Here is a 13,168-nt window from a genome sequence, read left to right on the forward strand (position 1 = left end):
CGCGGTTATATTAATACTCGCGCGGCGAGTCGTCGCGCCCATTCAATGAGAACACCAATTAAAATCCGCACGTGGTAATTGAGTCACGGGTGTACGCGACGTCGCGCGCGCGTCCGACTCTTTTCCTCTTCTCCCTCATTTTTCCTTTTTTAATTACACTTTAACCCTCCCCGGGGGGTTAGAGCGGAAGCACGTGTCGACCGAGGCGTGCCTCCTCCGACACATCTCACTCTGACGATGAAATTCCCCAATGAGATTCAAACGATCACGAACGGTCAGAGCTGCGACTTCGTTCACGAGGTTCGCGAGAGGGGGAGGAGCACAGAGCGCGAAAAATACGTGGTCGGCTTTAAAAAGAAATTAAAATAATTCACAGGCAGGGCCTGGGAGGAGGTGTCGTTCACCTGAGGTCGACGAAGATTTTTCGACAGCCGTGTTCGCGATAAACGGCACGGATGTTTAATCGATAAACAGGTGTTTACCGAGGAAATTATACGTCGTTATTTCGAGCGTGCGTTCGCGACGCGGTGCCGACGATCGAGTGTGCGTCAGAGAAACCCGCCGGACCGTTCGCGCTTTTGTCACCCCCGGTGGACGCATGCGTTGGCGGGGGCGCGTGTGGGTGTGCAATAAGCATACGCACGCACACGGGGAGTAGCGCAAGCGGCGAAAAATCACGCGTGCAAGTTAACGCGAAAGGTGGCGGCACGACGAAACGAGGCCACTTCTGGCTCGATGTGAAATTTGCCGAGCGTGCGATTGGCGGACACTTATCAATCAATAGATGACGAAATTCGCGTGAACTACGGACGGGAACTTTGACCGGTAAACGAGCGCTATTTGCTCGGCGTTTAAGAAGAGTCGTCGGGGCGATCGAAATCCGAATGCCGGCTGAAATTTCGCCGACGTGAACTCCCCCCTTTTTATTTTGTCTTTTTCGCTTGATTTCCGCCGACGTTCCTCGCGAACGCGCTCTCCTGAGGGAGAGACGGCGGTTCCTGAAGGAATCGCATTTGCGGCCGAGCGGTTTCGCACACGTGCTTGATTGAGCGGGCAGAAATAATAAATTTGGACGATGTATCGCGCCACTTTTTCTCCCGCTTTCTTTTCTTCTTCTTCCCGTACATATTCTTCGCGTAGCCCAGTTTGAGGGACACTGCCTCTCTTATCGCGTGCGCGCCGCGCAAGACATTATTGCTCGCCGATATTGTTAACGTAAAGCGACAACTTATCGGAACCGCCAAACTTGGCTTTCAGCAAAATATGCGCGGCGCGCCGCGGCACGTACGTACGGACGGCGATACTATTTATGCGCCCACGCAACTTCATTTCGTGCCGAGAAAATGTTCCACCGGCCTTACGCACACGCACGCGCGACTTCAATTTATGCCCCGTGGCGATAAGTATCCGGTGTTGGTGATAAACTGTGCGGAAAAAATGAATGGCCGCGAATGTCCGCCTCGGATTAACAGGTCGAAAAATCGATCTCGCGCGAAGTCCGCGCTCTTTCGGTCATTTATAATTCGCGACGAAATTCGGGGCAGAACTTACCTTGTGATTTCATGCATCGTGTTTTGCGGAAGTCGTTTGTATTTGTGAATAATTTTGAATGTTTTTTTTTAATAATAAATCCGACCTAATTTCTATCACGATCGATCGGAGTGATCCTTATAGCTCAGCTGTAAACAACTCGCCTCGATCGGCTCTCATTGCGCCAACGAAGATCGAAAAAAAGGGGAACGAGAAAAGAAACAGCACACGGACTGAGTAAACCCAAAAAGATATAACCCTGAACACCCACGTCTGTCTCGGACGTAACTGCATGCTGTGACGATAGTCGCAGAAATCTCTCTCTCTCTCTCTTTCTCTTCCTCGCGCACGTGTATGTCGATAACTTTTATTTTTGCCATCCTCATACTCGACACGCTCAAATAACTGGAACGGTTAATGGAATTTCCGTCGATCATATTTATATTCGGCTCCGAAGACCGAAATAAATCCCGCTCGTGAGGATATCAGGAACCTCCGATGCATAAACAAGCCGAGTCCTGGATCGTCGGGAAAAGTAACGCGGACCGAGAGCCGCGAGAATAACGTAGATCGGCGTTTTCGCGAATTCGTCGAACGACGGAGACGAGGAAATCGCGAAGAGAGGGGAAAGGTGTGTGTGTGTGTGAGCGTACATGTGTATATACGAAGCCAGTCTACGTGAGCGAAAGTCCCGCTGAGCCGAGAAAGAGAGACGACGGTCACATCCGGCCGCCTATCGGAGAAGAAAGAGAGGAATCTCAGACAGGAGCGTGCCAAAAAGAGACGGTAGTTTCTCTTCTCCTCTCTCTCTCTCCCTCTTCTTCTCTGTCTTCCTCGTCAGGTAGGCAGGTGGGACGTCGGGGAAGGAGGAGAGATCTCCGGCAGGAGAGGTCCTTCGTCTGTGACGGCGCAGGAGGAGCGGCGGCGGGACGTGTCGGGAGCTATCCTGCAGGACGATGCCGGCAGGAAGGAACATTCGCCGCAGGGATATGGGAGGACAACGGAGTGTGGCAGGACGAGGGGGAGAGGGCAGGGGTGAACGACGGGGGGAGAGAGAGAGGGAGAAAGAGAGTGAGCGAGTGAGAGCGGAGGAGACAGAAGGGGGAGGGGGGGTCAAGGGGAGCCGGCATAGCAACAGAAAGACCGCTTCGAAACGAACAGCCAGTCGAGCGCGCTTCTGCCGCCGGTTGCTGGCTGCTGCTGGTTGCTGCTGCTGCTGACTACGGAGCCGCTCGGCTGTGCACCGCGGACGGACGAAGCGAGAGAGGAACGATATAGACGCGACGGGAGCGAGAGAGAGAGGGTGAGATAGAGAGAATGATAGAAGGAGAGAGAGAGAGAGAGAGAGGAGAGTCGCGTATTGATCGTGTCGCACGGGGGTGGAGCAACCGCCGACCGACTGGCTGGCTGGTCTGCCGCCTTCCATGCGAGCCTGAGTCGCGGGGAAAGGGGTCGCGACGGGGAGAAGAGCGGTGGCGGCAAGGGGAGGAAAGGGAGTCCTTCGGAGGTAAGAGACTTCGTCCCGACGTACGACGCCTGGACCGCGCGAAGGATCACGGGGGATGTCGCACACGACGGCGTCAACGACGATGACGACGACGTCGACAAGGGCGCGCCCTCAGGGCCCTTAAGGCCGATTACTCCGGCGATTCGATTAATTATCACCGCGTTTGGATTTTCGCCCCTCGTTCAGTCTCCTCCCGCGAGAGGAAAAACGATCGTGTCGCGATTGAAGGCGTAGCAAGAGCGCGGCCCTTTCGGCTCTCGCGCGTAGGGCACACAGTCGGGGGTGCGAAGGGCGCGCGGGGTAGCGCAGGGATGAACGCCCTGACGGTTTCCTCTCTCGGAGGCGCTGCAGTCGATAGTCGCGTGGCGGGAAGCGAGCAGGGGGAAGGGCGCGCGAAGGGAGAAGGCGGGTGGCCCTTCGCGAGCAAGCGAGGGAAGAGAGAGCTTCCTCGTAGCTGTTCGCGCCCTGGGCGAAAAGGCATCCGCGCCATCTTGAAGGTAGATACGCGATATTTCGCGCGTGCGGTAAGAACATCTCTCGCCCTTAGCCCTTCGTCCGTTGCTTTCGGTTCCCGTTGGAGATCGGGCAACGACGCTTGGCCGAAGGGACCCACCGCCAAAGGCAGACGTTGCGGTCGGAAGGTACGCGAAAGGAGGGAGAGCACAGGGGGAGAATACCAAAGGGAGGCGAGCAGCCCTTCGACGAAGGGCTTCTACTTGCTGCTCGGTCGCGTCTGGAATCAGGAAGCGCCCGTGAAATTTCGCGTCGCTTCCAGCGTCAGACGACCTCCGTCGTCTTCGTCGCCCCCTTCCCTCACCGGCCTGTGGTGTCTTCCTCAGATTAATTTTTCCATTGCAAACCCCTCTGTTTAAACGAAGCCTCGACGATATTTCGCTATGCTTATTTTGTATTTATCTCTGGGACATGATCTCGGAAGAATTCACCGAGAAGGAGATATAAATCTCTGAACGTCGCAGAGATGCGATTAGGATTATATCGGGTAGCAATCGAGCCCGGCGCGGAAACGCGAGAAAGCTGGATATATCGCTGACGACGACGACGACTCGAGTTTACCGGGCGAGTTTCAGCCGCCCTTAGCTGCTTCGTCGCTTTGTCTTCTTCTCGAGTGCCCTCGAAAAAAATTTCGACCTGCCCGCCAAAGTGTCGCTTTGCGGCCACCTCGCGATTATCCAACCATCGCGGCCGCCGCCTTGCCCTCGTACCCTTCTTACCGTTTTATCTCTCGGCGAGATCGTTTTGAAAAAAAAATGCAACACTTCCGAAGAGTCAAATGCCGCCGTCCTTACGGCGAAAGACGCCACTCACCGGCTGTATAGCGACGCGAAATTTCAAAGAGGACGCTTAGATATGCGCCCTGTATACTTTGAGCCGCGCAACTGCTCGATTAAGTGTCGTTTTTCTCTTTCTTTATTGGCATCGCAATTTTTGCCAGACAACGCGCATTAGTGCTGTCCAGAGATCTTTATACTTTATTTATTTACTTTAATTTCTCAATTTAACGTTAAGCGCGACGTCGGAATAGAAATCGAAGAGATCGAGAAACACGACCGTTCGAAAAAAAAAATGTGAGGGTGAACTTCCGCGTTCAGGTCCAATGCTCATGTGTCCGTCAAGGAGCTTCTCCCGACCGAGCAGGATCACGAGGACCGATACGCGGGTAGTAGGGGCACCCAGATTGACTAGAGTGCTCGAGAAATCGGCGGCTTCTAATTTTCCCCTTATTTTCGAGCGCCCTCCGGTCGGCACTCGCCGACGAAAAGACGGTCCCTTCACAGGTTTGCCTGTCTCCTCTCCTCTCTTTGGGGTGAGCGCGGACGATCCGCTGGAGAACGTTCGAGGGATACGAGTGCGCGTTCAAGAGAACCACCTATCTGTATCAAAGGCTTCGACAACTTTGTAAAGAGCGAGGATCTCCGAATAGCGACCGCGGGAAACGATTATATTTCTCTTGTACATTGCGAAACGATGATTAGAGCCAAGAGTTCGAATCGATCTCGCGCCTCTCTCAAGGATCCTTCCGCTTTCGTTTCGTAGATTTTATCGGACGACCCTCATATAACGACTATTGATTAAAATCGGAAAAAGAAACTGATTAAATTGTACGGAGAAAAATCTGCTGAAACGGGACGGCAATTTTTGCATTTCGCGCCGCGCCCTAACGTCACTTCGGTTCATCCGCGTCGCAGAGCGCGTGCGAGGAACTCGCGCTAATCTGCGAAAAGTCGTTTAATATTTTCATCAGGCGGTCCCTCAACAAAGGTCCGACGCGAAAATTCGCCTTTATCCTCACGCTTCAATTGCGCGCGCGGAGACGCAATCCGTATTACGGAACACCGCGACCCGCGTGTCGTTTTCTTTATCTTTCCTTTCATTCTTTTTCTTTCCCTCCCTCCCTCCCCCTCTCTCCCTTTTTTTATCCCTTTCTTTTGTGACGAGTCACGATGCGGAACGAATGTCTCTCCGGCGTTTCGCATGCACAATGGCGCGGGAATCCGCGAACTATATCCCGGTTAAATATCGGATGTCTACCTAGAAATAATTGCACCGGCGATCGTAATAACGCGCACCCTTATCGTCCGAGACGCATACCGCGACGCGAGTATACACCTTTGGCATTAATAACCATGGTAAATTAATTAATTAATCTTGATCATCCATAAGAGACATGTGTGTGCGTGCGTGCGTATGTGTGTGCAGCGCTACGCGATCGCAAACGCGATTTGTTTATCGGATCGCTCGCATCTCGGCGTGTCATACGCGTCGAAAGTATTCGCGTCGCACGCTCGGCAACGAGTGCGGTTTGGGGAAAAATTCCCTTGCCGGCTCTTTTTCCCTTTCTTTTTAAAAAAGCATACGAGCGCGCCGTCCGCCTGAGCGAGCGAGCGAGAGAGAGAGAGAGAGAGAGAGAGAGAGAGAGAGAGAGAGAGAGAACGATAAATTACTCCTAATTACAAGCTCATAAATACGAGGAGCCGATAACTGCACGGTGGCCAATAACTACGGTTTACCCGACGATTTTGCGGCGGACACGTGTACCAATTGGCGCCTATGACCGCCCACACGTGGACGAGGTGGCTACCGACACACGGGTTAAAGATACCTTTGTGTACACATACGTGCACACGCGCACACGTACACACCGCGCGCGCGTCCAATGCGTATACACAGCGCGTGCCAGAGGGAATGCGCCCGATTTTAGAAGCGTGTCGTACGAGAGCTGTTCTCTAAGCCGAGAAGGTCACCACACCGCGCAGGGGAGAATCGATGCGGGATTACAAAGTTGTGACGGCTTCGTTAAGAAGAATGAGCGTGTACCGGAAATTAAGTGGACGCATCAAGCGGCGTTGCAATATTAGTTATTATTGCTGTCCAGTGTTACCACAGTAGTACCTCCTGACGTGTCAGCGCGTTATTATGACATTTTAATGGGAATTTTAATTCTCTCTCTCTCTCTCTCTCTCTCTCTCTCTCTCTCTCTCTCTCTCTCTTTCTCGCACGTTCACGTCGACCGGACTCGTGACGAGTGGAAAAATATTTTGATCGCGCTCGCGCGGGAAGGAAATCGTGCGTTTAAGAGTTAAATATCGGGGGCTTTTAGCAACAGTCGCAACTTTGTAAGAGTTCCGGAGATCGGATCTACGTTTGTACGACTTCGCCCGCTTAGAATCGTTTTAATCCCAGCCACGGAGTAGGATGGCGAGAGAAAGTGACAGACCGTTTAAACGCGATTAAACGAACGAACGCGAGTCGAAATTTTGGTCCTACACTGGGAGAAAAATATTTGGTATTTGTGGCTATAATTATCATAGTGAAAGAATTATAGTAAGGAAAACCAATTTCCTAAAAAGTATTACTATAAAAAGTATTAGTGATAGTAACCTTATTGTGCATGTCATTACTACTATTTTTGTGGTTAAAACGACAAAGAAGTTATGGTTGACATCGGAATTAGTTATAATTTCTCTCGGTATACATTGACCCCGCAAATTTCGTCGATCCTGAAGGACCGATGGAGAATCTCGAGATACAAGCTGAGGTATCGTCTGGTCCGAAGCGAAATTTCGACTGGCAGCCGCCATAATTCCCGCATACGCCCGTTCGCGAATCCGCTTACGAGCGTCCGTCGACGAACGCCTCGCAACAAAGACTCGAAAAGGCCAGCTGTTTTCAAGTCACCGCCGTGTCGACTGAAAATAGAGGGCCCTCGGGAGCCCGAGAGTTCAACGGTGCGGGCGGAAAAATTAAAACTTTACTCTCCCGACCGATTTCAAGTGCGCTTTGCTCCCCGATTTGTAAGTTGCGCTCGAGTTACGAAAGAAACCGAGCCCAACACCGCGCACGAGTCGTAAACTCGCGCGCGACCGACGATTACCTCACTCGACATTTCCTTTTTTCTCTTTCCTCTCTTTTTCTCGCCGGAGCGGCCGACGCGTGGGCGACGCGCGTCAACTCGGCCTTCTTTTTCGATATCCCACTCTGACGCGGCCCTGTCCCCTCCTTCGCTCCCTCTCTCCCGTCGAGGGTTAATGAGAGATCGACTCCGAATCGCCCAAGGGACCCATAGACGAGATGACTCGCAGCCGGGACACCCCGTATACACCGCTCGACGAGGGTGCGCGCGTCCACGAGCGCTCGTAAAGATCGCAAATCCGCGCGCGGCCACGCGTGTGTGCGAGGGAGAAATCCGGCGGCGCGCGATGGGGTAGATATACAGACAGTTTAAAGCCTCCCTCTCGGCCGCAACCTTGCTGAGGGCAACGTAATTTGAAAATTGGGAGAGGTCAGTGTCGGGAAATCGAGAGGGACGAGAGACAGAGAGAGAGAGAGGGAGACACGAACGGCGAAGAAGCCATTCGCGAACACAACGCGGGGGTGGACGCTGCGGGAGGGTGAAAAAGAAGGACGGAGGGCATCGGCCTCTGCTCGGAAATCGGCCGGTGCGTCGGTTTCCACCTACTGCTGTTGCTGCTATATGCAGGGAGACCCGCTTGGGAATTCGCTTTTCGGCATCCGATATCAGCCAAACACAATGAGACTGTGCGCGCACGCTTGAGAATTTTATTAACAACAGTCGCACTCAGAGAGCAGAATGCCTTTGAAAAGAATATCCGATGAGTCGCCCCGTTCTCCCGACTCGCGCGTTCCGCGTTACATCGCGAAGTTTTCACTATGAGCGGCGGCGCTCAGCCGGTCTCAGATGAGTATATACGCGGAGTTTGAAAGGCAGCCCATCGCGCATATGAAAAACTACTCGAATCCTTTCCACTCGTAAATTATTTCCGAATGTCCGGGGAAAGCAACGTTCGAGCGGGAGGAGTGAAAAAAAACAGGAACACACGCGCGGAAAATCGTAGAAATTGTTACACTGCGAGATCATCCTGTTGCGGGACGCGCGTCGCGTAAAGCTAATCTTAATCCTCCGCACTGGTACGCCTGCTTCCAGATGCCGGAGATAAAAGAATGTTAACACGTTGACTGCCACGGAACTTTTCACGATTCTGGTCTAAGAAGCCAATTTGATTTAACACGTTCATTGCCAAGCTGAAAATTGGAATTCGCGTATTTTTTTAATTTTTTTATTTAGTTTTTATTGTGCTCAAAATAAGTTAATGTATTATTTATATGCTTTTATTATTATGTACATAGGATTTATGTACTCTAAATATCTATTACGCGATAACGCGTGATCGGCCGTTTGGTGAGAACTCGCATCACGCGATATCGCGTGATTGGCAATGAACGTGTTAATCAAGTAATGAAGCGACGAGATATCTCGTAGTTGGCAGTCAACGTGTTAATTAAGTGAGTTTCAATTAATTATTTATTTATTAAGTTAAATTTCATTATTTATCCCGAGAAAATCATATAAAGAGGTATGTTCAAAAAATTGTGACAAAATATACATAGTAAAAAAATTTGCGAAAATTTTGTAAATTTAATATGATCCAAACATTTTATATGATCCAAACGACCCATACAATTTTTTATATTAACTTACATAATATATTAATATTAACATCACAAAGTGAATATGTTGAAAAATAATACAAATATGTTAAAAATTAACACAAAATTAATATACATATGTTAATCGATATTGAAATATAAATGTGTTATTTTAATATTTCCACATGTTGAATATCAACTCAACAGAAAACATATTAAGATAACAAACATATCATGTTAAATTAATAGATATGTTAAAAATTCAACAATAAAATTTTAATAATTTTAATACAAAATGTTTTTTATTGCGTAGTTTAAAAACCGTCTTTTTATTTTTTCCGTAAAAAGAAATCGAAAATAATTCGTAGAAAAATGAAGAGATTCTTTTTTCACGTTTTTCGCAGAATAAAGCCGAAAAGAACCGAGGGAAAAAAACGTTTTCTCCGAGTCTTTAAAACCATATGACGAAATCTATGCAAGATCTAAAGTTAATGCATCTTTTTTATATCTACACCACGAGCAGATTTTGAAATTTATGATGAGCTCGACACACTGGGTTCGAATTATTACAAGTGTAAAGGGTTAAATCTCGAGCAAAGCGGCGTGAATCACGCGCACTGTGTCGCCCCGTACGTAACCCGCCTTACCCGCGCGCTGTCGTTGCCTTCACGCGAACGAGGGTTCAGCGAAATAAGTAGAAAAATGAGAGGAGGGTTCTCACGAACCGCCAGGTGGAAAAGGTCGGACCTCCGGCGACCGACGAGACGCCAGTCCGAGGGAAAGCCTCATGTCGCGTTCCCTCCTCCTTCTCGTGAAAAGAAAACCGGGCGCGCGCGCGATTTCACGTGTGCGAGCGAAATCGATTCGGCACGATTCCCGCAGCGATCTGAAATACTTGGAACGCACCCCGTGGTGTCATCAGCTTCCTGCCGAGGAGCATCTCACGCTGCCGCCGAATGCATTTCCGCAAAGTCGTGTCGCGCGCTTGATTTATGCGGCAAGACATCTCGCCGGATTCGATATTTTCTATTAACGTCATTCGTATCGAGTGCGCGTTTAATTTCTATCGCTCTCCGTCGCAGATACACACAAGAGGGTACGGTAATTGAATATCTCCCTTTCTTTCTCTTTCTCATTTTCGCGCGCGCGTAAATTGCCCGGCATAGCGCGATAATACGCGCCCCGCCGTCGTGTGGCGCGGCGACGAAACGGCACCATAAATCTCCAATAAGATTCAGCATAACTTTTCTCCCAGGAAGGGAGGGCTCTTTCGTGACCTCTCAGAGTGTTATCTTGACAAGGACGACGCACCAGCTCACTTCGACCGGATACGTTTCTCCCGCGGATCTCGCGGCGGTACACGCGACGTTGCTCAATTCAAGCGCGATTTTGCATCACCCTCGGGGGGATATGATGACGTCGCGCACACCCTCGCAATCATGCGCCCTCACGATACGTAGCCGTCGTTATTGTTCCTTCCACAGTCCGCGGAAAAAGAGACGCGGAGGACCCCGACCCGTGCGTAGGGAGGGAAAGTGGCGGAAGTGAGAGAGGGGAAGCGAGGGGGGGGGGGTGGTTATCGGTTATCCGATAACCATCTCTCGCAACTTTGACGTTAGCGAGACCTTCTCGCGCTTCATTACGCGATAAATAACGTCTCCCTCCTTCCGCTGTGCGTAGAAGTTCGGGACGCGCGCTCAAATGGCAACGGCTAATTGAGAGCCCGTGCCGCCGTATTTCCGTAGATCCGTATTCCCTGTACCCGCGGAGAAGAGTACGACGAAAAGTGCGACGAACGAAGAGTGACGACGACGAGGGGGGAGGAAAGCGAGGGAGCAGGCAAGGGGCACAAAGCCGCGTGGAAGGTAACCGCGGCTCCTGGCGCAACAATAAGCGTGCAACAGACGCGGACGAGACGCGCCGATATTATCTGCCTGTAGTTTCAGGCGCGAGGAGAGCATCGTAAATATATATATTATATGTGTGTATGTGTGTAAATATATAGTACGCGTGGTGGTAATAACCAACGCCGGGATTAATGGAAACCCGAGAAGCGACGGGGACCAAAGTTCGAAATTCAATCGGTTTTGATATATTTGCGCGTCGTCGCGTGTGACGTGCGGACGAGCTCCGCGAAAGAGCATCGGTAAGAGAGTTACGAAATTGCCGTAAGCTCGCAACTTGAAATAATAAGAGTGCGAGATTTATTTGAAAACAAACGGCACGGTGACGAACCTCTTCTGTATTTTCTCGATCGTTTCACGCGAACAATTCGTACGTTTTTAGACAAACAATAAGAAGAAAGAATTACAAGCATGGGGACGATTTGGTTGCCAAAAATAGCGAGTCAGCTTTAAAAAAAAAATGTGAGTAAAAAATGAGAAAGTGTCTGTGAAATAATAACGAAATAATAAAATAATTTGTGGGTTGAAAATTAAATTGTTTATTTATTACATCATTTCTCTAAGAGATTAAAAACTCTGACTATAGAGAGAAAATCAATAAAGAATTGAATTTTGAGGTACAAAAAAGTTACATAATACATAGAACCTAAAATTTACTTTAAACTTAGACATATATTCAAACAGAATAAAACCTTTCACAAAAACAGAAATTAAATTCTTTATGTTTTTTAAACACGTTTAATGAAATAAAATAGAAAATAATACTTGAGCCCAGTTAAGCTACATTGCAATATATTTGCAGGATGTTGGGATATCCTAGATCTTTTCGTTAAAAAAATTTTACAGATGAAAACATTTAAATTTTGGGGTTTTCCGTTGAAAATAAACTGGTTAATCAATTTATTAAACATTCAATAATATCCAATAAAAAAAAAACACATGTGCTAATGACGGTTATTATCTGTTTTCTTGGATTTGTTTTGTAATAACTCGTTTTGGTTTGTCGAACAAACAAGAATTTGGATGGACAAACGTGGATAAATCGTGGCCAATCCATTCCACTACGTAATTTGAAGAAGACACAATCAGTTGTACGCATGCCGGACATTGTCTATTTTTCTAACAAATCTGACAAAAACAACTTAAAAATAAAATCACAGTTCTTCACTTTATAAACATTATGTTGTCAAAGTCGGTGTTACTTTCTATTTTCTTCGAATCTTCTGTCTTGCCTTTAAAGAAACTAATTATTGAACATGATTTCCTTGTGACCAAGTTGTTTTTCTTTTTTTTGGAAGGGCTCAAATCGAGTAAGAAAAAAGTGAGAATTTTAGAAGTGAATAAAAAGTGAAATATTTCTAAATAAATAGGGCAAAGTGAGAAAAGAATGAGTCGCTCCTATACCTGGAATTATGATCTTTCTTCTTTTCTCTTACATGTTGTGTCCGAACGAAATTTTCCGGTTTTACATTTACACGAATACATTCGAATCTGCCGGTTTGTACGAGGCCATAATTTTCTTCTCGGGGAAAGAAGCCGTTTCAGATGACGAGGGCTAAATTATACGGAGCTCTCGTTTTTGCAACTTAAAAACGTTGGAGAAAGGCGATCGTGAGAGCGGTCGGGGGCGGGAAAACGGGACGGAAAGGGTGAGGGAGGGTGCACTTAAGCGCGGCAAGCATCGGGTGCGTTCTCACCCCGGTTACGCCATTGGAACCGCGATCATTTTCTCTCGGGCTCTCTTCGCCGATCCCTATGTAGGACGACATTGGTATTTTTTCGCTGATCGATTAGAATCGCGAGATTGCTTCATATATCAAGGGTTACATCTCGCCGGATCGACAATTTCATTTTGTTCGATTCGCGATCAATCTATTGTCTTCTCCTATCTCTCGGCTGTGCGCTATCCACTTTTTCCAATTTTCCCTGCGCAAACACACACGAACGCGAAAATGAGATCGCTTTATCGTGGTAAGTATCCAGAAGATCGAAAAAGAAAGAAAGAAAGAAAGAAAGAGAGAGAGAGAGAGCTGCACGCCAAAACGCGCGACGGGGATCTACGTAAATAAAGAGAGATCAAAGTGCGGAACTGATTAATTGACAACTCGAAACGCGAGAAATGTTGCTGCGTGCGCGCGATCTCGCTTTTCTTCTCGTTATTCCTTCTCTCCGTCTCAACTGGGGTCAACGTCTGTCGATATCGGTCCAGGATAAAAACGGGCGGCGGTGGGCGCGCGAGGGAGGAGAGAGAAGGTGCCAA

General features: G+C 48.7%; 1 protein-coding gene across 1 annotated transcript in view; it reads right to left on the minus strand.

The window, feature by feature from the left end:
* LOC106746292 (serine/threonine-protein kinase minibrain) overlaps positions 1–13,168 on the minus strand; it is a 54,030-nt gene that overhangs the window by 36,048 nt on the left and 4,814 nt on the right. The gene's annotated exons all lie outside the window — the stretch shown is intronic.

The sequence above is a fragment of the Dinoponera quadriceps genome, unplaced genomic scaffold (assembly GCF_001313825.1).
Source record: "Dinoponera quadriceps isolate SergipeBrazil2010 unplaced genomic scaffold, ASM131382v1 scaffold566, whole genome shotgun sequence".
Taxonomy (NCBI): Eukaryota; Metazoa; Arthropoda; class Insecta; order Hymenoptera; family Formicidae; genus Dinoponera; species Dinoponera quadriceps.